The 26246-nt window shown below is 43.2% G+C and overlaps 1 protein-coding gene across 1 annotated transcript in view; it reads left to right on the forward strand.

Annotated features, from left to right (window-relative positions):
- The window catches only part of IleRS-m (Isoleucyl-tRNA synthetase, mitochondrial), a 223961-nt gene extending 216872 nt beyond the window's left edge, over positions 1–7089 (forward strand). The window contains exon 20 of the mRNA XM_068356756.1: positions 6414–7089. The gene's annotated coding sequence lies outside the window, so the exon portion shown is untranslated. The remainder of the gene's footprint in view (positions 1–6413) is intronic.
- The last annotated feature ends 19157 nt before the right edge of the window (positions 7090–26246 follow it).

A 26246-nucleotide genomic window follows, 5' to 3' on the forward strand; every position in this document is an offset into this window, starting at 1 on the left:
GACCCAGCAGCAGTTCGCGTGGATGCCTTTCTGCTGGATTGGTCCCATCTCGACCTGTATGCATTCCCGCCGTTCAAGATTGTCAACAGGGTACTTCAGAAGTTCGCCTCTCACAAAGGGACACGGCTACGTTGGTTGCTCCCCTCTGGCCCGCGAGAGAATGGTTCACCGAGGTACTGCAATGACTGGTCGACGTTCCCAGGACTCTTCCTCCTAGAGTGGACCTTCTGCGTCAACCTCACGTAAAGAAGGTTCACCCAAACCTCCACGCTCTTCGTCTGACTGCCTTCAGACTATCGAAAGACTCTCAAGAGCTAGAGGCTTTTCGAAGGAGGCAGCCAGAGCGATTGCCAGAGCAAGGACGACATCCACTCTCAGAGTCTATCAGTCTTAATGGGAAGTCTTCCGAAGCTGGTGCAAGGCCAATGCAGTTTCCTCAACCAGTACCACTGTAACCCAGATTGCTGACTTCCTGTTACATCTAAGGAACGTAAGATCCCTATCAGCTCCTACGATCAAGGGTTACAGAAGTATGTTGGCAGCGGTTTTCCGTCACAGAGGCTTGGATCTTTCCTCCAACAAAGATCTACAGGACCTCCTTAGGTCTTTTGAGACCTCAAAGGAACGTCGGTTGTCCACTCCAGGCTGGAATCTAGACGTGGTCCTAAGGTTCCTAATGTCATCAGGATTTGAACCGCTCCAATCAGCCTCTTTTTAAGGACCTCACATTAAAACTCTTTTCCTCGTGTGCTTAGCAACAGGTAAAAGAGTAAGTGAGATCCACGCCTTCAGCAGGAACATAGGTTTCACATCTGAAACGGCTACATGTTCCTTGCAGCTCGGTTTTTTGGCTAAAAACGAGCTTCCTTCCCGTCCTTGGCCTAAGTCGTTCGAGATCCCAAGCCTGTCCAACATGGTGGGGAACGAACTGGAGAGAGTACTTTGCCCAGTTAGAGATCTTAAGTACTATCTAAGAAGGTCAAAACCATTACGAGGACAATCAGAAGCCTTATGGTGTGCTATCAAGAAGCCTTCTCTACCAATGTCTAAGAACTCAGTTTCTTACTACATCAGGCTTCTGATTAGAGAAGCAAATTCTCATCTGAAGGAAGAAGACCTTGCTTTGCTGAAGGTAAGGACACATGAAGTGAGAGCTGTGGCTACTTCAGTGGCCTTCAAACAGAACCGTTCTCTGCAGAGTGTTATGGATGCAACCTATTGGAGAAGCAAGTCAGTGTTCGCATCATTCTATCTCAAAGATGTCCAGTCTCTTTACGAGTACTGCTACACCCTGGGTCCATTCGTAGCAACGAATGCAGTAGTAGGCGAGGGCTCAGCCACTACATTCCCATAATCCCATAACTTATTAACCTTTCTCTTGAATACTTTTTATGGGTTGTACGGTCGGCTAAGAAGCCTTCCACATCCTTGTTGATTTGGCGGGTGGTCAATTCTTTCTTGAGAAGCGCCAAGGTTAAAGGTTGTGATGAGGTCCTTTAGTATGGGTTGCAGCCCTGTATACTTTAGCACCTTTGAGTTGATTCAGCCTCCCAAGAGGAACGCTGCGCTCAGTAAGGAAGACGATCTTATTAAAGGCAGAGTAACGGTTCAAGTCGACTTCCTTACCAGGTACTTATTATTTCATTGTTATTGTGGATAACTGATTATATGAAATACGGGATACTTAGCTATCCTTTAGTCTTGTACACTGGTTTTTCACCCACCCCCCTGGGTGTGAATCAGCTACATGATTATCGGGTAAGTTTAATATTGAAAAATGTTATTTTTATTAATAAAATAAATTTTTGAATATACTTACCCGATAATCATGATTTAATCGACCCTCCCTTCCTCCCCATAGAGAACCAGTGGACCGAGGAATAATTGAGGAGGTGTCAACAAGAAGTACTTGAGTACCTGGCCACAGGTGGCGCTGGTAAATACACCCCCTTCTAGTATTGTGATAGCTGGTGTATCCCTCCATAGAATTCTGTCGGGCAACGGAGTTGACAGCTACATGATTATCGGGTAAGTATATTCAAAAATTTATTTTATTAATAAAAATAACATTTTTATAGTCTACATTATGTAGAAGTACGGAGGAAAAATAGTTACCTTTAAAATTAACATATATTTTGATGAAATAATGTATGTAAAAAATTAAGATACAGAAAGAATTTCCTTCATATAATGTTTTGTGGCTAAAATTATCTTTCAAATGGTTTGTAAATGAAAAAAAAATGGTTGAGAAACAAAAAACAGATAAAGGTTGGAGAAACCCCGAAGTAACATTGTTTTAAAAGTAATTTGTGTTTTACCTAACTACTGTATACAAACCTTAGACCTTTAAGCTGCACTCAACTACCCCACAAGTCCTAGGTTAAAGGTCAAAGGAAGGTTTTTTCTACCTATTAAGTGGGTAAGACCTACCTTCTTACATGACAGACAACTATTTAAGGATTTAGATTTGTATAGTTAGAAAAAAGGAAAATTACCTTAAAAGTTTGTGATTTTAAGGCTATCAAAGCACCAAATACTGCCATTTTTATTTAGAAGCAGTATTAGAAGGCAAGGTCACAACTGCTGATTCTCTTCCCAATTCTTGGACTGCCATATATGAAGCAAGTGGTTACGGTTAGCTTGAATATGAATTAATTGATAGAAGCAACTTATGATAAACACAGGTCATACCTGCACATACATTGCCCGGTTCTTTGACTGCAATTTCAGAAATAATAGAATTAAATCAGCAGATTCTGTGTAATGTCATTAATAATGTATAATAGTTATAAAAACACAGGACAGAACTGTGTGTAGAATAAACAAAATTGAGGCACTTTAGAAGATTCAAGATAAAGTTTCTCTCATCTTGTTTAGGTTATGCAATGACATTAAAGTTAATGTTAACTTATCAACCCAAATGGGAGGGATGAATGGATGTATTTATGAACTTATGCCTTATGCCCAGTGCTGGGACTTGAAGGGCCATTTATGCTCAAGTGCGGAAAACCTAAGAGTTTACAATAAAAATTATGTTAAAAGGAATTTGAACAACAATATTGAAAGTAGGGAGCTGGAACAGAGGTATGATTAAATGTAATGGAATATGGCATTTAGGCTTAATGCAAAGCACTGGAACCCAAATGGTTATTCAGTGCTTCAATTAATTTTTAATGAATTGTTGTGGAGGATGGTTTAGGGAGACTGATATTGTTATAAAAGTGAATTTTTAAACTCGTGTGTGATATTTTCTTTTAATTTCTGTAAAGGCTCTTTTCTGTGTTTGCTGTTATACCCCAGGTAGTAAGTTGGGTATGTCTTGTCTGATATGTGACTGACTTCAAAGGTAAATAAATAGTTACTCCAATTTCCCCAAAATGTAAAAAGTTTGGGATGCCTCATCTCTAATGTGAAATCAAAGACAGATGCAAAGTTTTGCCCCATTGGCTGCAATATTAAGAAGTATAAGATGTCTCATCTAAGATATTAAATTAAATACAAAAACTTATCTCATTGGCTGAAACAATGTTAATTCTAGAATATCTCATCTGAGATGTGAAATCTATAACTAACACAAAGAGAGGGACCCTTTTCTGTAAGGGTAGTAAGGATGGAGTATTTCATCTGAGAAAATTTGTAATTAAAGTTAGACAAAAGTTATCCGAGTGGTAGCAAGGGTAGTAACTCATGATATCAGAGATATGAAATCAAAGTTAAACCAAAAAGTTACCTCAGTGGTTACAAGAGAATTAAGTCTGGGATGTCTCTTCTGAGATGTGAAACCAAAGAAAAACAAACAAAAAATGACCCCAATGTATGTCTCATCTTTGATGCTGAATCAAAGATGGACTGAATCACCCCATTGGCTGCAAGGGTGAAATATTTGGGATATTTCATCTGAGGTATGAAATGGAATCATACAGAAAAAGTTGACCCACTTCATTCATGGGTGAGATGTCAGGAATGTCTTTATCAGAGATTGGAAATAAAAAAAAAGAACACAATGAGTTACCCTGCATTGCCTTCAAATTTAATATAATAAGTCTAGAATGTCTTTGCCAAGATGTTAAATCAAATATAAGAGTAGTTATCTCATTGGCTGATAGGGTATAAGTCTAAACTGTCTTCTTTGAGATGCGATATTTGAGACTCACATAAAGAGTTACCCATTTCATGCCAGGGTAATAAGTCTCGGATGTCTCATCTAAAACAGGAAATCAAAGACAGATGCAAAAGGTTACCGCATTGGGTGCTATGGTAATAAATCTCTGATATCTCATTTTGGAAGTGAAATCAATGACAAAATCTGTGCCACCCCATTAGCTGAAAGGGTTATAAGTCTGGAATTTTGCCTTTGAGATGTGAAATCAATTTCAGACAGAGTTGCACCCTTAAACATCATGGGTAATAAGTTTAGGATGTATCGTATTTGATGCAGTATCAGAAAAGCCACAGAGTAGGCCTTGTGGCTGCAAGGGTATTGAGTCTGGTAGGTCACTTCCGAGATGTGAAATTAAGGATAGAAAGAATTACCCATTAGCTTTAAGTGTAAATTACTCTGGGATATTTATTGAGATATGGAGTTAAAGAGAATTAACAAAGAGTTGTGACTGCAAGGGTATTAAATTACAAAAGGCTATTTTGATATGTGAAATCAAAGACAGACACAAAGAATTATCCCCATTGGCTTTAAGGGTAAATTAGTCTGTGATGTTTCATCTGAGATGCAAAATCAAGGCCAGATGTGCAGAGTTGGCTCATTGCCATCAAGGGTAATAAATCTGACATGCATTGCCTTTGGTGGGGAATGAAAGACTGACAGAGTTACCTCATTGGCTATAAGGGCAATTTATTTGGGATTTTGTCTGTGAGATGTGAGATCAAAGCTAAGACAGAGTTACTCCATTATCTAATATGGGTATTAAGCATGAGAAGTCTTTATCTTCGATGCAAAAGTAAAGACAGATATAGAGAGTTACCCTAGTAGCTACAAGGTTATTAAGTCTAGCATGTCTTGTCTGGAAAGTGATGTTTGTTATTAAATATTGAAGACGAACACAGAGTTACTTCATTGGCTTAAATGGTAAATTACTATCGGATATCTCATCGGATAAGTGGAATCAAAGTCAAGTGTAAAAAGAAACCCTATTGTCATCAAGGATTTTAAGTCTGGGATGATTCATTTGAGATTTAGTCAAAGGTACTAAAGTTACCATGTTGGCTGAAAGGGTAATAAGTCTGAGTTATCTAACTTTGATATGGAAAATTGAAGCCAGACATCAAGAGTTACCCTAATCACTGCAAAGTGAGACACAGATACTCCCAATAACTGCAAAAAGGGATAAGTCAGAAATTTAAGACTGATAGTTACTCAATTTAATGCAGTGATAATAAGTCTTGGATGTCTCACCTGTAATATGAAATTGAAGTCAGACACAGAGAGTTACCCCCAATGGCTGCAAGGATAAGCAGCTTAGGATGTCTCGTCTGAAATGTAAAATCAAAGATAGACACAGAGAGTTACATTACTCTATTGACTTGCAAGGGTATTAAGGCCAAGATGTGAAATCAAGGACTGACCATAGTTTGTTATTGGATGTAAGGTTATTAAGTCTGGGATAACTCACATGAAATATGAAATACAAAATTGAAAAAACTTGTGCTACTGGCAGACTTGAAGGGGTATCCCATTGTCTGATAGGGTAATAAGTCTTGAATATATCGTCTGAGATATTGAATGAAAGATTGGCACACATTTATTTTACTAACTGCAAGAGTAATAGGTCTAGGATGTTTCATCCAAGATGTTGAGTGAAAGTGGGAAACAAAGAGTGATCACATTGATTGCCTTGTTAATACTCCCAAAATATTTAATATGACATGTGATATCGAAGACAAAGTTGCCACATTGTCTGCAATGATAATGTCTGAAATTCTCATCTGAGATCTTGTATCCAAGAGACTCAAAAAATTACCCCAATGGTATCAAGGATAAGTCTTGGATGTCTCGTTTTAGGTGTAAAAACAAAGGATACAAAGTACCCTATTTACTACAAAACACCTGTGAATCCTATGTGTACTTACACCTTTGTTAAAAACAAGTTTATTTCAAAGGATTCAAAATAATGAAAAATATCTATGTACTTAAGAAATATTTTTTTTTAGAATCAAATGACAAATATGCCTCATATGCAGTATGTCTATACTGTAATCCATTAGTTTTTGTACCCTAAGTTATATTAAATAAACATGTTTTTTTTATACAAACTGTTTGTGAAATTTCAGAAATAATTGATTAGAATAGCCTATTTATTAATGTTACAGTTGTATTAGAGTTTTATTATTAAAGTTCTCAGCATGTTTTATTACTTAATATAATATAAGTATGATCATCTGAATTCTGTAACTTCCAGGTTGGAAAATTTCTACACACTTGTCAAGCTAAATTAAAGGAAACTATTATTTTAGGCACAATAGAGACAGTTAAAAACAGCTGTAGAGAGAGAAAGAGAAAGATCCTGCCATAAAACTCCAGGTTCTTTCAGCTGGATCCCCAGTAATTGACAACATTACGAGCAATCAATCTGCTGAGATAACGATAAAATGAGCTCGGAAGTATAGGGATATGTCCTGTATGCCCCAGATATCTGGTGAAGCAAATATTTAAGTTAATCAGTTAACAGTATAAAAACATGTAATCATTATGAATGGTTTTGCGGCTTCTGAAAAAAAAAAAATTATCTGGACTTGAATAACCAAAATAAGTACCGTATATGTACAGTACTATAAAAGGCTGAATTTAATCAAATTTAAAATGAGACCAGAACTGCCATTGTCATCAAAAATTAAAATGGAGCAAGCAATAATATCAAATTATCTCTAAGCTCATATGAACTAAATCATAGATAAAATTTGGACTCCCATAGAGTTCCAGAGAAATCTCAAAGGGTCAAGTATAGAGTATTTGCACATTTTGGCATGTATCTGTGTTATAACATTCGTTTTTTTTTTAATATACTGCATAATATAATTTACTCCAGAAGGTAGGTAAATTGCTATGTACTGTACTGTGATTGTAGTTTGTAAATAATGATGTATATATGCAATGAATTTTTATGGATATGGGTTGTTTTATTTTCCCAAATTATACTTAAATTAATTTAAGAATAACATTGTGGAAAATTATGAAAAAGGTTGAACATCTTTTGGCAATTTAAAAGAGATGTAGAATTAATTTTTATACAAGTATTTTCCAAATTGTATTACATCATTTGATTATAGTTATTGCATATCTTTAATTTGGGGGGATTAATATTGGTTTTTTTTTTTTTTGGCTGCTGCAGTTTCTAGCTTTATTAGCAAATGATGAAATGATAGTCCTCATTTTTCAGTCCTCTACTGTGTATCACCATCTACAATAGTATGCATTTTTGCTGAAGCACTTTTTGGAAAAAGACATGGGCGTTAAATACTGCACTGTATTGTGTTTAATCACATTAATCAACTTTTTTTTAATAGGTTATACTGTAGAACCTTTAGTGAAAATTTTATAGATGGCAAGGAACCCAGGAATAGTAATTAATGAACACCTAAATATGGGAGATAAAATATTAAATTCAGCACCCATGTACAATTTCGAGTAAACCCCAAAGTTGCACTATAAAGTCGATGGTAGAGAGGTTAGACAGCAAGATGGAAGAAAGGAAGAAATGAAGGTACAATATAATAAAAGCGAGTCTAGTTAGCAGCTAAAGGCTGCATATACCTTTAAGTAATGCCTAGAGATGAATGATGGCACTATCCCCTATAGAGGGATTTGTTTATGGTATATCGTATGGGGAATCAAAGCTTTTAAAATGGCTTGTTTTATATTGTACCTGTGTGACTTATAAAATGTCTAATTGTTTCAATTCCAGGTAATTAAACCATGCAAACAAGTCAAATTTCTCTCAATTCTCACAGTATTTGTTTAACTTAAAGTCAATAACTATCAATGTAATTATTTTGGAACAGATGAAAAGTAAGCAGAACACCAAAGGATTTGCAATGCTTGCTTACCAGAAGGCATGGAATATCTCACGAGGTTGATCTGAAAATAAATAGAAGAAAGACAGAGATCATGAGGACGGAGAATGCAACGGAAGATGAAATATCGTTGGAAGGAGAAAGGATTAATGAGGTAGAATCATTCAACTATTAGGAACTATGATCTCCCATACAGGCTATTTAGAATTAGAGTTTAGGGAAAGATTGAAAAAAAGCAAATCAGACAATGGCTAGGTCAAGTAAAATTTGGAAATCAAATTTCCTAAAATTACATATAAAAATCAGCCTATATATCAGTTTAGTGAGATCGGTGATACTTTATGGACATGGGTCATGGCATGACAATGAAACAATCTCCAATAGATTTAGTAGATTTGAGAACAAAGCCCTCAGAAGGATATTGAGGGTTAAATGGCAGGACAGGATTAGAAATGAAACTGTAAGAGAGATTACTCGAGAGCCATATGTAGATGAGATCTTGATGAGGGATAGATGGAGATGGTTTGGGCGTGCTCTTTGCACTCCCCAAAAGAGATTAGTACACCAAGTGTTCAGCTGGGCTCCACAAGGCACTCGAAGAGTTTGAAGACACAGGCCTACATGGCTGAGGACTATGAAGTGGAAAGTAGATGATGAATGGAGAAGTATTCAGTTAAAAGCTCAAGATAAAGACGACTGGCAAAATCTAATCGAGGCCCTTTGAATCAATAGGCGTTGGAGTAGATGATGATGATGATGAAAAGTTAAAAGCAAACAAAACAAAAATTCTGCTGAACACGGTAAACTGCATATCCCACTTACCTCAGTTTGAAAAACAAAGAATCCTAATGGTTAATGATAGAATTTATTATTATTTCTGGGCTCCGACCTGTGCCGCCCAGTGAAATGCTCCTTTTACATCATTTCTAATGTAGAAACTGCTATGAATTTACCAGAGAAAAAATTGTATAGGAATGCTAGGTTGAACCCAGCTCGCTCACCTTGTGATAAATCAAAACCAGAGGTCTCGCACCATTTAGATATCTCCTCTCAATATCCCTGTTACAGCGAGGTGACGTTCAACACCTAACTCCGATTTCTACTACCAACAGTCCAACCCACGCCAGTGACGTCACTCCTTTTTCATAGCACATCGTGTGTACTCTGATTTGTTTTCTGTGGTGTGTTTCTCGGTTTTACCCAGGATTTATCAATGATGTCGGACTCTACTGTCTCTCCATCTAAGTTAAGTACCAGATCTATGAGTTTTGAGTCTTTGGAGGTAGTCTTGCAATTAGTTTTTATTATATCTCAGTTTTTATTTATTACTGTTCGCGGCCCCGCTTCGAGACCGCCATCATGGCCGGCTACCTCCTCTCACTCGTTCTTAACGTCTTACAATTAGTCCTCTATACTAATTGTTTTTCGTTTCGAACCTTGCTGGGTATATCACCAATCACACCCTGTGTTATTATTACATTATGATTATGGTATTCTCCCTAAAGATCAGTCAGTTATGATATTACTCTATATATCATAGTCGATGTTAGGTTGGCATGCCTGCTCGCCTTCGGGCGCTCCTAGTTGGTTACTTCACGCTATTACGTTTTTTACCGAGGAGATATCTATAGCAGATTACGATACAGTATCTTATATTACCACCTAGTTATTTACTTTAGTTTGAGTGGGACTCTCGCGATGCAGTTCTTTCAGTTTTATGTTTTTATTTCGATTGGCATCTACCCAATTTTGTGTTAGGTTGGCCCCCCTGCGCAGCTCGGTACCTACCCGCACTGGAGGGCTCAGCTCGTTATTTCCCTGCCTCTCTCCTGCGTCCCCCTCTTACTATGAATAACCACGGTTTTTATCGCTTGCTTCCCTATTCATTATATTTTACCATATCATATTATTTTACGTTATATTACCTAGTCATTATCCGTTTATGATCATTCGTTATTATCTGTCGTAGTTCATCGACCAGGTTGGTACGCCTGGTCTCCCTGTCCCACGTGATCGCCTCCTGCCTCCCCATTGGCTTGTTCTCGTTGTAGGTGTCTGGCATCTCCACCCACCCGCCTACCCCATCCCCACTCCAGGGATGCCTCTCGTCTCTATGAGGCTTGGAGTCAGCCGTTTTGTCTTACGGGTCGAGTCCTCTCGTTCCCCAGTCCCCTTCCCCCCTCCCCCTCCCCAGGGTGTAGACTGACTCTTCTCCCTACGGAACCGTGAACATTAGCGAGGCTATATATATATGTATTTTACGCTTACTCCTGCCCTTTCGTAGCCGTTTTCTCTCCGCCGCTCCGATTGGCCATCGATCGGCTGGAGTGATTTCTGCTGTGCTTTGGGTTTTACGGCGTTTCCCCCGCGTCGTTCCGCACTCCACGGGACCCAGTTAATAGGATTCCCCCACCCTTCCCGTGTGACGTTCCGCATACCACGGACCCCACACGATGTTTCCCTCTTTTTATTTGTAGGAATCCCTTTTGTAGCTTTTGAGCTTTATTGAACTTTGTCGAGTTTTTTGGTTAGGTCCTTGCGACCGTCGGTGAGTCTCCTCCTCCTCCTCCTCCTCCTCCTCCTCCCCCCCCCCCCTGTTTGTCCCGTCTACCCCGGTAGGCTAGCATGACCCCTGGGTCTCTCAGTTGTCTCCCCAGAGCCAACGGTTTATCATTAACCATATTATTATTCATTTTATATTTTATACTCGACTGTTCCCCCTCTGAATGATCATAGCCACGGATTTGATTTGTTTGTATTTTACCTTAGTAGGTGTTTTCTACTGTTTGCCTTTGCGGCTTAGTATACAATACTACCCGGCGGTTGCCGGTTTACTTTAAGCACCCGGAGCCCCCGGGCTCCTCTAGAACCCTTACCTACTACGGGATACTTATGTATCTTTATTTTACAGGTGGTCCACTGTAAGATGACAGCCTGTGCGGCGGTCCTTCACCAAGCTTGCGGCCACGATGTTTGTAGGTCGCACGCCCACTGTGCTATCCTGGTTGACGAACTGACCGTCTGGCACCCCGACAACTGTCTGGTCTGTTACAAGCTAGTTTCTACGCTCACTTCGGACTCAGTAAGTGGAACTGCAGTTACTTTTAGATTTACATAATATTAATCTTTGACATTTCTGTTATTCCACCATGTCCTCTAATTGATGACTCCGTTTTCACGAGGTGATATCTAACCTTCATATTCACTTCTTACGTTGAAGTCTCTTGCCACTAGTAATGGTCTATTCTCTTTCAGAGCTCCCAGCCAGCTAAGACCTCAGCCCTGGCGACCCTTATGGTCTGGGTTGGTGGGTTTGCTCGTAACGTCAAGGCTAAGAAGCCTTACGTATTATCCGAAGAATGGTGTTCCTTGATCTACCCAAACGCCACAGCATTGGCGGCAGTTCCTAAAGATGTTGCGAACCCCATCATAGCGAAGATTGAGACCCTGCTCTTAGACCAGGACCAGGAGGAGATGGACAGGACCATAACAGAAGACGTCGCGGCTATTAGCCTCGATATAAAACTGATGGCCCTTGACGAACCGGATTCAGGTAGGGAGGTAGGTGAGGCAGATGGGTCCCGGGCTAAGATTCATCTCCTTAGCCCGACTTTCTCTTCTACTACTTCTACCCGTTTTTCTTTTCAGGGCTTCCCGGGGAAACACGGGGCTGATATCAGGCCTCGCCCAATTACCCCAAAGATTGAGGCTCAACGTAGGCCTTTACTCAAGACCCGTAAGTCTTCAAAGTCTCCGAAGTCCGTCAAGACTTCTTCTAGAGTCCCCAAAGACTCTGCTGTTACGTCTTCCTCTTATCATGGTTTGAGAATGACGCCAGCCTCCGTTGCCACCCCGGTGGCTCCCTTCGACCCGGAAGCTTTCTCCAACAAGCTTTTGTCTGAAATCGGGTCCATGATGTCAACTCTCACTGAGAGGGTGCAAAATAATGAGAGCTTAGTAGAAAGCCTCATGCGTTGGGATTGCCGCAACAGCAGCAATATGCCATCCCCGACGCCTCCAAGCTCCCGGAATTCACAAAGAATAATCCGTGGAAGATGGCTCTGCATTCTCCGTTCAAGGATGGCATGCTGACCATCGAGGGTTTTGGCACACGGCCCATTGAGGACTTTGAGTTCTACCCACCAGGCCTCCAATTCCCCTTCCCCGGCTTTGCTCGTTTGACTGAGGAAGCTCTTATTCGGTTGGACAAAGTTCCTAGGGAGACTGTCATCTACCCTAAGGAACAAGCCCAGTCTACCTTCGTTCGCACTTTGAATGAGTGGGATTGTGTGAACACTATGCTCACACCCCACAAGAGCTCATACACGATGTTCGTGGCTAATGAGCAAACCCCCTCTCCATGCGTCACCAAGATGATGGACCTAGCTTATCAGGCCATCAAGGAGGACAAGCCGTTACCGCAGCTCCGGGAGACGGACCTGACTTCCCTCCTCTTCCCGGGTGACCACGAGTGCTGGCATAACGCCCCGGCCACCTTCACAACAGGCAAACTGAACGCTGACTGTGCCTCCACACATTTCAGCGAACGTCTCCTCAGGCTTCCGGACTCGCTGATCCGCCTTGAGTTCGAAGCCCGGTGCAGGCTCAGTAGATCCATTAATTCCGCCACTATGGCCGAGATGACCGCCATTACATACGAGGAGGAACCTCTCTTTAAGGTCCTCACTAAATCCCTCCTGCAGACTCTGTTGGTCGATGCCTACGAGTTTCTCGCTGCCAGGTTTCGTTGCCGAAGACATGTTTTGTCTGAGGCTACTACCAGACATGAGCCTAACAGGCTCATTAAAGCCCCGGTCTGGGGTCCGGATCTATTCCCAGAGGACTTGGTGAACACCGTCCTCAGCGAGGCGGCCAGGGTTAACCAAAGCCTTAAGGTTAGGTGGGGCCTCGTCCCCAAGCGGAAGTTTGAGCCAGCCGGCACCTCTGCTCGAGGCAGGAAGAGGCTGAGGCCCTTCCACTCCTCTCAGAACCGACAGCCCCTTCAGTTCGTGCAACCCGTTCTTGTGGCACAACGTTCCCAACCTTCTACTTCAAAGGGGCACCCTCAACAACAGTACGTGTTGGTCCCTCAGGCTCAGGTAGCATCGACCTCGTATGCTACCTCCCCTGCCTTTAACCCAGCCTACGAATCTCAAGGTTCCTTCCAAGGCTACCAGCGCGCCAGAGGCTCCGGCGCCAGAGGGGCCTTTCGTAACGGGTAGCGGAAGGGGTTTCACCCGAGGCAAGGCACTCCGCGGAGGCCGAGGAGGCAAATCCTCTTCAGCCCATTGAAAATCCTCAGGTAGGGGGAAGACTTTACGTCTTTTGAAATCGTTGGAAGTTCAGCAATTGGGCTTTCAGCATAATTTCCAAAAGTCTGGGGTGGAGTTGGATCGAAGGGCCCCCTCCACCAACCAGTTTCTACCAACTTCCAACGGAAGAGCTAGTCTCGTTTGCAGACGACCTATTGCAGAAGAACGCAATCCAAAGGGTTTATCAATTAAAATTTCAAGGTCGCTTGTTCAGCGTGCCAAAGAAAGACTCAGACAAGCGAAGAGTAATCCTCGACCTGTCCCGTCTGAACTCCTACATTCGATGCAACAAGTTCCACATGTTAACCGTCTCTCAGGTGTAGACCTTACTTCCCCGTGGGGCCGTCACCACCTCTATAGATCTTACAGATGCCTACTATCACGTTCTGATAGCAAGGCATTTTCGTCCTTTCCTAGGCTTCAAATTAGGCAGCCAAGCCTACGCATTCAAAGTGATGCCATTCGGGCTCAACATAGCGCCCAGGATCTTCACCAAACTGGCAGAGACGGTAATCCAAGAATTGCGAACCCAAGGAATTCAAATAGTAGCTTACCTAGACGACTGGCTCATATGGTCAAACAACATCGAGAACTGCCTCACGGCAACAAACAGTGTGATAAAATTCCCACAACAGTTGGGGTTCCAGATCAACTTCGAGAAATCTCGCCTAGTCACGGAGACCAAGTTTCAATGGCTGGGATTACAATGGGATCTGCGTTCCCACACGCTGCGTCTCCCAACAGCCAAGAGGACAGAAATAGCAAAGAACACAAAACGTTTTCTCAAGGACAAATTGACGTCCAGGAGAAATCAAGAGAGAATCCTGGGTGCCCTGCAGTTTGCCTTGGTAACAGATATTGTACTGAAGGCAAGACTGAAAGATATAAACCGAGTATGGCGCTCCAGGGCAAACGAGAAATATTGAGACAAAAGAGCTCGACTTCCGCCAATTCTGAGGAAGTGATTTCAGCCATGGACAAAGGTAAAAAATCTGGCAAAATCCATTCCTTTACAATATCTGCCTCCACGACTCGTCATTCACACAGACGCCTCCTTAACAGGCTGGGGGGGATACTCCCAGTACAGGAAAGTCCAAGGACTATGGTCGACAGTATTCCGCCACCTTCATATCAATGTCTTAAGAGGCCATGGCAGTATTCCTAACCCTAAAACGACTGGCTCCAGCCAAGAACCAACATATCAGATTGGTTCTAGACAGCGAAGTCATAGTCCACTGCATAAACAGAGGGGGCTCCAAGTCAACCCACATAAACCATGTGATGTTAGCAATATTTTCCTTGGCAGCATCGAACCAATGGCATCTGTCAGCAGTCCATCTAGCGGGAGTACGGAATGTGGTGGCGGATGCACTTTCGAGGACAACTCCGCTGGAGTCGGAGTGGTCACCGGACCTAAAATCATTCAAATGGATTCTATCTCAGGTTCCGGGTCTCCAGATAGACCGGTTTGCAACAGATTCCAACCACAAACTAGAGTGTTACGTAGCCCCCAACCTGGACCCTCGGGCTTACGCCACAGACGCAATGTCATTGGACTGGAACACTTGGGAGAGAATTTACTTATTCCCACCAATAAATCTATTGATGAAAGTGTTAGACAAACTCAGAACTTTCAAAGGCCAGGTCGCTCTAGTAGCCCCCAACCGGCCCAAGAGCAGTTGGTTTCCCCTGCTGGTGGAACTGGGTCCCCACCCTCGACAGATACCCAATCCAATACTAACACAAGTAGTACAAACTCGCAATGTGTTAGCTTCCTCAAAAAATCAGTGCCCTAACTTTATGGACTTTATGAAATTTGCAGCTCAAAGAGGTGCAGATATTGATCCTCAAAATACCCTATTTCTAGAATTGGATAAAAGGGAATCCACCCTTTGACAGTATGATTCGGCTGTTAAGAAACTTGTAAAGTTTTTAAGGGACTCAAAGGTTGAGATGATGACTATGAATCTGATAGTAACCTTCTTCAGAATTCTATTTGAATCAGGCCTAGCGGGCAGTACTATTACTGCAATTAAATCAGCCTTGAAAAAGATTTTCCAAATTGGTTTTAATATTGACCTTACAGATTCATACTTCTCATCAATCCCGAGAGCCTGCGCCAGACTGAAACATCAACTCGGCCTAGCTCAGTTTCCTGGTTTCTGAATGATGTACTTAAGTTGGCTTCTGACACTCTTAACGAGTCTTGTAATTACATTCCCTTATTAAGGAAAACCTTGTTCCTAATGGGCCTAGCTTCTGGCGCCAGAATATCAGAACTTTCAGCCTTGACTTAGATCCACGTCATATTGAATTTCTTTCGTCAGGGGGAAGTCCTACTTTCCCCTGACAAAAGGTTCTTAGCCAAAAATGAGGAACCCCAGAACAGATGGTCCCCCTGGAAGATTGTTCCACTTCCTCAGGATCCATCGTTATGTCCAGTAAACACTCTGAAAACCTATTTAAATAGAACTTCCATTAAGTCCTCCGGGCCCTTATTCATTAGAGAAAATGGATTGAAAGGAATCAGACAACAGATTCTATATTTCATTAAACTGGCTAACCCTGAATCATTCCCTCACGTTCATGATATACGAGCCGTAGCTACTTCTATTAATTACTTTTACCACGTAAACTTTGATGAACTTACAAAATATACAGGCTGGAAGTCTCCGACAGTTTTTAAACGCCACTATTGCTGAGTGAATGGATGACAGGTAAAGTAGTGGAATGGAAGGAGATATCATCTAGGTTGATGTGGGTAAGGGTTAGGTTGGGTAGGGAATGTTGGGCGTTTGTCAGTGCGTATGGGCCAGGTAGTGAGAAAAGTGAAGAAGAGCGGAATGAGTTCTGGAATGATTTAACTAGGTGTGTAGAAGGACTGGGTAGAAGGAATTATGTAGTTGTTATGGGTGACTTGAATGCTAGAGTGGTTGCTGGAGAGGTAGAAGGTGTCATTGGGAAGTATGGCGTACCAGGTGAAAATGAGAGTGGTGAGAGACTGGTAGATATGTGTGTTGAACAAGAGATGGTAATAGGTGCTAGCTTTTTTAAAAAGAAAGATAAAAATAAGTATACATGGGTAAGAGTGGCAAATGGAAGAGTAGTAGAAAGGGCATTAATGGATTATGTGTTGATAACTAAAAGAATGTTTGGAAGATTGAAAGACGTGCACGTGTTTAGGGGTATGGCTAACGGTATGTCTGATCATTTTTTGGTGGAAGGAAAATTAGTTGTAGCAAAAGAGTGGGGGAATAGAGTAGGTGGATGTAAAAGGGAGCTAGTGAGGGTTGAAGAGCTAATAAAACCGGGGGTAAAAAGTAAATATCAGGAAAGGTTGAAAATGGCATATGACGAGGTGAGAGTAAGAGAAACTGGTAATTTAGAGGAGGAGTGGAAGTTAGCAAAAGAAAATTTTGTTGGGATTGCAAGTGATGTATGTGGCAAGAAGGTTGTTGAAGGCAGCATGAGGAAGGGCAGTGAATGGTGGAATGAAGGAGTGAAGGTAAAAGTGGGAGAGAAAAAGAGGGCTTTTGAAGAATGGCTGCAGAGTAATAGTATAGAGAAGTATGAAAAATATAGAGAGAAAAAGGTGGAAGTAAAGCGCAAGGTACGGGAGGCAAAGAGGGCAGCTGACCTGAGGTGGGGTCAGGGACTGGGTCAGTCATATGAAGAGAATAAGAAGTTTTGGAAAGAAGTGAAGAGAGTAAGAAAGGCCGGCGCAAGAATTGAAGAGACAGTGAAAGATGGAAATGGAAGGTTGTTAAAAGGAGAGGAGGCAAGGAAAAGGTGGGCGGAATATTTTGAAAGTTTGCTGAATGTTGAGGATGATAGGGAGGCAGATATAATTGCTGTTCCAGGTGTTGAGGTGCCAGTGATGGGAGATGAGAATGAGAGAGAGATTACAATAGAGGAAGTGAGGAGAGCACTAGATGAAACGAGAGTAGGAACAGCATCTGGTATGGATGGTGTGAGAGCTGAGATGTTGAAGGAAGGGGGTGTGACTGTACTTGAACGGTTGATGAGATTGTTTAATGTGTGTTTTGTGTTGTCAATGGTACCAGTAGATTGGGTCTGTGCATGTATTGTACCACTATATAAGGGTAAGGGAGATGTGCATGAGTGTTGTAATTCAAGAGGTATTAGTTTGTTGAGTGTAGTTGGAAAAGTGTATGGTAGAGTACTGATTAATAGGATTAAGGATAAAACAGGGAATGCAATCTTGGAAGTACAGGGTGGTTTTAGAAGAGGTAGGGGTTGTATGAATCAGATTTTTACAGTTAGGCAGATATGCGAGAAATATTTAGCAAAAGGTAAGGAGGTGTATGTTGCATTTATGGATCTGGAGAAAGCATATGATAGAGTTGATAGGGAAGCAATGTGGAATGTGATGAGGTTATATGGAGTTGGTGGAAGGTTGTTGCAAGCAGTGAAAAGTTTCTACAAAGGTAGTAAAGCATGTGTTAAATAGGAAATGAAGTGAGCGATTGGTTTCCGGTGAGAGTGGGGCTGAGACAGGGATGTGTGATGTCGCCGTGGTTGTTTAACTTGTATGTTGATGGAGTGGTGAGAGAGGTGAATGCTCGAGTGCTTGGACGAGGATTAAAACTGGTAGATGAGAATGATCATGAATGGGAGGTAAATCAGTTGTTGTTTGCGGATGATACTGTACTGGTAGCAGACACAGAAGAGAAGCTTGACCGACTAGTGACAGAATTTGGAAGGGTGTGTGAGAGAAGGAAGTTGAGAGTTAATGTGGGTAAGAGTAAGGTTATAAGATGTACGAGAAGGGAAGGTGGTGCAAGGTTGAATGTCATGTTGAATGGAGAGTTACTTGAGGAGGTGGATCAGTTTAAGTACTTGGGGTCTGTTGTTGCAGCAAATGGTGGAGTGGAAGCAGATGTACGTCAGAGAGTCAATGAAGGTTGCAAAGTGTTGGGGGCAGTTAAGGGAGTAGTAAAAAATAGAGGGTTGGGCATGAATGTAAAGAGAGTTCTATATGAGAAAGTGATTGTACCAACTGTGATGTATGGATCGGAGTTGTGGGGAATGAAAGTGATGGAGAGACAGAAATTGAATGTGTTTGAGATGAAGTGTCTGAGGAGTATGGCTGGTGTATCTCGAGTAGATAGGGTTAGGAACGAAGAGGTGAGGGTGAGAACGGGTGTAAGAAATGAGTTAGTAGCTAGAGTGGATATGAATGTGTTGAGGTGGTTTGGCCATGTTGAGAGAATGGAAAATGGCTGTCTGCTAAAGAAGGTGATGAATGCAAGAGTTGATGGGAGAAGTACAAGAGGAAGGCCAAGGTTTGGGTGGATGGATGGTGTGAAGAAAGCTCTGGGTGATAGGAGGATAGATGTGAGAGAGGCAGGAGAGCGTGCTAGAAATAGGAATGAATGGCGAGCGATTGTGACGCAGTTCCGGTAGGCCCTGCTGCTTTCTCCGGTGCCTTAGATGACCGCGGAGGTAGTAGCAGTAGGGGACTCAGCAGTATGAAGCTTCATCTGTGGTGGAAATGTGGGAGGTTGGGCTGTGGTACCCTAGCAGTACCAGCTGAACTCGGCTGAGTCCCTGGTTAGGCTTGAGGAACGTAGAGAGTAGAGGTCCCCTTTTTTGTTTTGTTTCTTGTTGATGTCGGCTACCCCCCAAAATTGGGGGAAGTGCCTTTGGTATATGTATGTATGTATTTAAAACCTTTGGAAGCCCTAAAATTTGCTCCAGTGGCAGCAGGGAATGTGGTTCCTCCTGAAAGTAATGATTCATAATCACAATGTCTTGCTCTATCCTCCTTCGTCCTACCTGCCTTACTTATTGTCCCTACTTTAGTTTTGGTTTTGTTTTTTACCTGAGCTGCACCCTTATGGTGCACTTTTACTTTATCATGTCTGTAAATAGCCTTACTCTCCCACGAGTTGATCCTTGTTTGTTTTTACCCTCAGGATTGTAAATTATCATTTGATCTTGCAGTTTATTATTTCACTTGCATTTTCTTTGTTATTCTATAGTTTGGAATTTTTGCTGCATTTGTTAATTTACCCATCTATCCTTTATGTTAAGGAATTGTTCATTCACTGGATTTCTTAGTATTTCCTATTTACTTTTGAATTAAACCATGTTTTTGTTATTTTTTACTTTAATTTACTTTCCCCTCAGGTGTTAGTTCCAAGTTTTGGGACCATTTTTCTTATACTATTTCACGGAGCGGCACAGGTGGAGCCCAGAAAAGGGATTTTGATGAAGGAAAAATCTATTTCTGGGCGAGAGACCTGTGCCGCCCAGTGAAATGCTCCTAAAGCACCATTTCTAAGGTATATAACTGCTATATAATAGCAGAGAAAAATTGCATAGGAATGCCAGGTTGAACCCAGCTCGCTCACCTATAAGGTGTCGGTGTAATATACTGGGGCGTGATAATTCACAACCAGAGGTCTCGCACCATTTAGACATTTCCTCTTCAATATCCCTGAAACAGCGAGGTGCCGTTCAACATCTATGCTGCGTAAGCTACTACTACCAACCCAACCCACGCTAGTGAACTCACACCCTATAGCACCCTAAGTTGGGGCCCAAGCAGGGAGGGATTTCGAGGGTGGGTTCACTGGGCAGCACAGGTCTCTCACCCAGAAATAGATTTTTCCTTCGTCAAAATCCCTTTTCTGGGCTCCTCCTGTGCCGCCCAGTGAAATAGTACAAGAGAAATTGTCCCAAACTTGAAAATTACCTGAGAGGAAAACAATTAAAGGCAGGGTAACATCAAATGTGGTTTAATCAATAAACGTATATAAGGAATAGAGGTATATACTCTCTAATATTGAAAAATTGTTAAAGGTAACATGTAAAATCACTCTCCCTAGGAGGGATGACAGGGACAGCTAGGTATTAGCAGTCGCAGGATTAAACCTAAATTACAACGTGAGTGAAAACAACAAAAAAACAATTCGTGGAAAAAGAATGAATGACATAATAAAATGTTACACTGTACTGGTATAGCTCAGGTAAAACAAAACAAAACTCAAGGTAGGAACTGTAAGTAAGGCAGGTAAGAGGAAGGGGATAGCAAAACATAGTTAGTTAAGACTCAGCATGTTCAGGGGGGACCACATTCCCCGCTGCTACCGTAGCGAATTTAAGGGCTTCCAGAGGTTTTAAATAGTGTCGCTTAGATACTGTTGGGGACTTCCAGCCTGTATATTTAGTAAGTTCAGCGAAATTCATGTAATGAAAATAGTTAACTGAGGTAGCTACAGCTCGTATATCATGGACATGGGAGAATGAATCAGGATTAGCCTGTTTAATGAAATATAAAATTTGTTGCCTGATCCCCTTGAGGGTAATGGTACCACCGTGTTCTCTAATGATTAAGGGCCCTTAGGACTTATAGGAGGTTCTATTTAAGTAGGATTTCAGGGTGGTTACGGGACATAGTGATGGGTCTGGAGGAAGCAGAACAATCTTCCAGGAGGACCATCTGTTCTGGGGGTCCTCATTTTTGGCTAAGAAAACTTTGTCAGGAGAAAGGAAAACTTCCCCTGACGGGAGAAATTCAATATGGCCCGGGTCCCTAGTCAAGGCTGCAAGTTCTGATATTCTGGTGCCAGAAGCTAGGCTCATGAGGAATAAGGTCTTCCTTAGCAAAGGTATATAGTCACACGAGTCATTGAGAGTCTCAGATGCCAACTTGAGGACATCATTCAAAAACCAGGAAACCGAGCTAGGGCGAATAGATGGTTTCAATCTGGCGCAGGCTTTTGGAATTGACGAGAATAGTGAATCTGTTAGGTCTATGTTAAACCCGATATGGAAAATCTTCTTCAAGGCAGATTTAATCGTGGTAATAGTGCTGGCTGCCAGACCTGACTCAAATAGGGATCTGAAGAAGGTTACAGTCAGATTCATAGTCATTAACTCGACCTTTGAGTCCTTCAAAAATTTTGGAAGCTTCCTAACCGCTGAATCGTATTGGCGAAGGGTGGAATCCCTTTTGTCAGACTCCAAAAATAAGGTATTTTGTGGATCGATATCTGCACCTTTTTGGGCTGCAAATTTCATGAAGTCCATAAAGTTAGGGTACTCTGAATGTTTGAGGAAGCGAACACATTGCAAGTTTGTACTATTTGCGTCAGAATTGGGTTGGGTATCTGACGGGGATGGAGACCCAGTTCCACCATCAGAGGAAACCAATTGCTCTTGGGCCAATTGGGAGCCACAAGAGCCACTTGGCCCCTGAAAGTCCGGAGTTTGTCCAACGCCTTCATCAGCAGATTTACTGGTGGGAACAAGTAAATCTTCTCCCAAGTGTTCCAGTCTAGGGACATTGTGTCTACGGCATAAGCCCGAGGGTCCAGGTTTGGGGCTACATAACATTCCAGCTTGTGGTTGGACTCTGTTGCAAAGAGGTCTACTTGGAGACCCAGAACCCGGGGCAGGATCCAACGGAATGACTTCAGATTTAGAGACCATTCCGACTCCAACGGAGTTGTCCTCGAGAGTGCGTCCGCCACTACATTTCGTACTCCCACCAGGTGGACGGCTGACAAGTGCCACTGATTTGATGCCGCCAATGAAAATATCGTTAGCATCACATGGTTGATGTTGCCTGACTTGGAACCTCCTCTGTTTATGCAGCGGACTATGACTTCGCTGTCGAGAACCAGTCCTATGTGTTGTTTCTTGGCTGAGGATAATCGTTTCAGAGTTAGTAAGACCGTCATGGCTTCTAAAATATTGATGTGGAACTGTTGAAGCATCGTCGACCATAGTCCCTGAACCTCCTGTGCTGAGAGTATCCTCCCCAGCCTGTCAAGGAGGCGTCTGTGGATAACGAGTTTTGGAGGTGGGTATTGTAAGGGGACTGACTTTGCCAGGTTTTTGGCCTTTGTCCATGGCTGAAGTCTCCTCCACAGAACTGGAGGAAGACGAGCTCTTCTGTCCCGATACCTTTTGTTCGCTCTGGAGCGCCAAACTCTGTTTATGTCCTTCAGTCTGGCCTTCAATAAGACATCTGTCACCGAGGCGAACTGTAAGGAACCCAGGATCCTCTCCTGGTTCCTCTTGGACGTCAGCTTGTCCTTGAGAAAACGTTTCGTGCTCTTTGCTATTTCCGTTTTATTGGCTTTGGGGAGACATAAGGTATGGGAGCGTAGATCCCACTGTAGTCCTAGCCACTGAAATTTGGACTCCGGGACCAGCCGAGACTTCCCGAAGTTGATCTGGAACCCCAAGTGTTGTAGGAATTGAATCACTTTGTCCGTTGCCTTGAGACAGTCCTCGACGTTGTTTGACCAAATAAGCCAGTCGTCTAGGTATGCAGCTATCTGAATTCCTTGGGTTCGTAATTCCTGGATTACTGTTTCTGCCAACTTTGTGAAAATTCTGGGGGCAATATTGAGCCCGAATGGCATTACCTTGAACGTGTAGGCCTGGTTGCCTAGTTTGAATCCTAGGAATGGACGGAAGTGCCTTGCTATCGGAACGTGATAGTAGGCATCTGTAAGATCTATAGAGGTGGTGACGGTCCCACGGGGAAGTAAGGTCCGCACCTGAGAAACGGTTAGCCTGCGGAACTTGTCGCATTGAATGTACAAGTTCAGAGCGGACAGATCTAGAATGACTCTTTGATTGTCTGAGTCTTTCTTTGGCACGCTGAACAAGCGACCTTGAAATCTCAAATGCTTTACCTCTTTGATTGCATTCTTTTGCAATAGATCTTGTACAAATAAAGTCAGCTCCTTCATTGGAATTTGATGGAAACTGGTCGGTGGAGGGGGCCCTTCTATCCAACTCCACCCCAGACCTCTGGAAATTATGCTGAAGGCCCAATTGCTGAACTTCCAACGGCTTCAGAATGCATAAAGCCTTCCCTCTACCTGAGGGTTTTCAATAGTTTGATGTGGATTTGCCTCCGCGTGATCCTCTGCCACGGTAGAAGGATCTTCCGCCACCTCTGTTGTGAAAGGAGCCCCTTGTTCCGGAACCTCTAGCACGTTGGTAACCATGAGAGTTACCCCGGGGTTCATAGTTGGGGTTAAATGCGCTGGAGGTAGAAAAGGAGGTGGAAGGCACCTGGCTCTGGGGAACCAACACGTATTGTCGTTGGGGTTGGCCCTTGGAAGTAGATGGCTGATTCCCCTGTGGCACCGGGATAGGCTGTACCACTTGAAGAGGTTGGCGGTATTGGGAAGAGTGATACGGACGTAGCCTCTTCCTGCCTCGAGATTGCACGCATGGCTGTTCAAACTTACGTTTGGGGACTAGGCCCCAGCGAACCTTGAGGCTTTGATTAACCCTAGCTGCTTCACCCAGGACATTGTTCACCAGGTCTTCCGGGGACAAGTCCGGACCCCAGAAGGAGGCTTTAATAAGTTTGTTTGGTTCATGCCGGATGGTTGCTTCGGCTAGCACATGCCTACGGCAACGGCGTCTAGCTACCAGAAAGTCGTAGGCATCTGATATCACCGATTGAAGAAGAGACTTTGTTAAAACCTTAAAGACCGGCTCCTCTTCATATGTGAGAGAGAGCATCTCCACCATCGTCCCGGAATTAAGAGTTCTACTAAACCTGGTCCAGGTCTCGAACTCGAGACAGATTAAGGATTCCAGGAGCCTCGGGAGTTTCTCGCTGAACTGTGTCGAAGCACTGTCAGCCGCCAGTTTGCCAGTTGTAGAAGTGGCCTGAATATTGTGCCAACACTCGTTGTCTGACGGGAGCAAGAGAGATGTTGGGTCCGTCTCTCTTAGTTGTGGCAATGGTTTGTCTTTGGCGACAGCTTGAAGAGCTAGCTCCATCATTTTTGTAATGCATGGAGTAGGGGTTTGCTCGTCCACAAGGAACATGGTATAGGAACTCTTGTGGGGGGTCAGCATAGTGTTGACGAATCCCATTCGCTCGAGGTCCGAACCCAAGTAGATTGGGCTTGCTCCTTGGGATGAATAACGGTCTCTTTTGGGACCTTATCCAACCTAACGAGAGCCTCCTCGGTCAGCCGGGCGAAGCCGGGGAAGGGGAATTGAAGACCGGGAGGGAAGAATTCGAAATCTTCGACAGGCCGGGTGCCACAACCCTCGATGGTCAACATCCCATCGGTATAAGGAGAGTGCAAGGCCATTCTCCAAGGATTATTTTTAGTGAAGGGCGGGAGCTTAGAGGTGTCCAGGATGACGAACTGTTGTTGATGTGGCAACCCCCGTCTCACGAGGCCCTCCATGAGACCCTCTTGGGTCTGCAGCCTGTCCGTGATGGATGACATCATAGAGCCGATCTGCGTCAGCAGCTTAGATGAAAAATCCTCCGGGTCGAAGGTCGCCGAAGTAGATGCGGAGGCTGCCTGCACTCCTGGGTCGTGAGAGGGAGGGGAGGCGACAGCGGAGTCTTTTGGGACTCTAGAGTGAGAAGACTTTACAGACTTCTAAGACTTCGAAGGTTTAGAAGCCTTACGAGTCTTAAGTAAAGGCCTCTTCTGAGTCTTTACTTTAGCGGGAACCGGCCGGGACTTGGTACCAGACCCGTGGTCCCCCGGGAAACCCTGAAAAGAAGAAACATCAGAGGACGTAGAGAAAGACGGGCTAAGGAGAGGAATCTTAGCCCGGGACCCACCTGCCTCACCTACCTCCCTACCTGGTTCTGGCTCGTCAAGAGCCATAGGTTCCACGTCCAGGTTCAGAGCGGCGACGTCGTCGGTGATAGGGTCGTTGGATGGTTCCAAATCTACAGGGAGACCGAGGGTCGCGTTAATGTCAGCGATGATGGGGGCCGCGACATCCCTGGGAATTGCTGCCGATGATTTAGCATTTGGATAGATTTGGTTACACCACTCCTCTGATAGTACGTAAGGCTGCTTGGCCTTCACGTTTCGAGCAAAGCCACCTACCCAGGCTTTCAGGGTTGCCCGGGCCGAAGTCTTAGCAGACTGGGAGCTCTGAAAAATATACTTTATTAAGGATAGAGATCCGGAGGAGTAAAGATAGCATAATTGACACGGAATGAATCGATCAAAATTGTAAAGAACGGACATGGAAATTAATGGTTAAACCATGTGTAATGTTGGATCGAAACCGAGAGATACTCACCGAATCCGAGGAAAGGGTGGAGACCAACTCATAGCATACGAGGCAGTTGTCCGGCAGCCATACCACTAAGTCGTCCATCTGGATGCCACAGTTAGCATGGGACGTACACACCTCGTGGCTGCAGGGTTGATGGAGAACGGCCGCGCAGGCTGTCATTTGGCAATAAAAATGATCCATGAGTACCCCATATTAGATATCTCACAAAGGGACCTGGGGGGTCCGGGTACTAAAATTAAGTCAGGATGTACTTCGACATATAGAGTAACGGTATGTTGTAAACAACCTAAGATATCTTAGAGGGACCTGGGGAGACCGGGTAGGATTAAGTCAGGTTACTCTTAAATATAAGCTAAGAAAATATTTCTAATAGTTAAGATATCTCAGAGTGGGCCCGGGGGGGGGGATACGAAAATTAAGTCAGAATGCACTTAAATATAGACTAAGGATACATGACAGTAAACTTGGAAAAATAACATCTGAGAAAGAATCTACTGTAGTTCCGTAGTATGATCATTCTAAAGTGTGTTGTCCATGGCAAAAGATATAGTTTCCCGTCCATATTGCATAAGAGTAGAGTCATAATAATAGGATCAGTCCAGTCAAACCCGGGAGACAGTTGTGGGTGGCCCGGAGGCCTAGCAAGCTGTCGTAATGACCCTCTCAGTAAACTCAAACCCTCATTAGCAAGATTCCCCAGTAACGGGAAAAAACAGGACAGTTCCGTGACACACAGAACGGACGGGGAAACTGGTAGCTCAAAGCACTCAATCTAAACCTGGTAAGTTCTAATCATAATAATGGAAGTTCCGTAGGTTGCGGAACATACTTGTATCCTAACAAACA

The sequence above is a fragment of the Palaemon carinicauda genome, chromosome 33, assembly GCF_036898095.1.
Source record: "Palaemon carinicauda isolate YSFRI2023 chromosome 33, ASM3689809v2, whole genome shotgun sequence".
Lineage (NCBI taxonomy): Eukaryota > Metazoa > Arthropoda > Malacostraca > Decapoda > Palaemonidae > Palaemon > Palaemon carinicauda.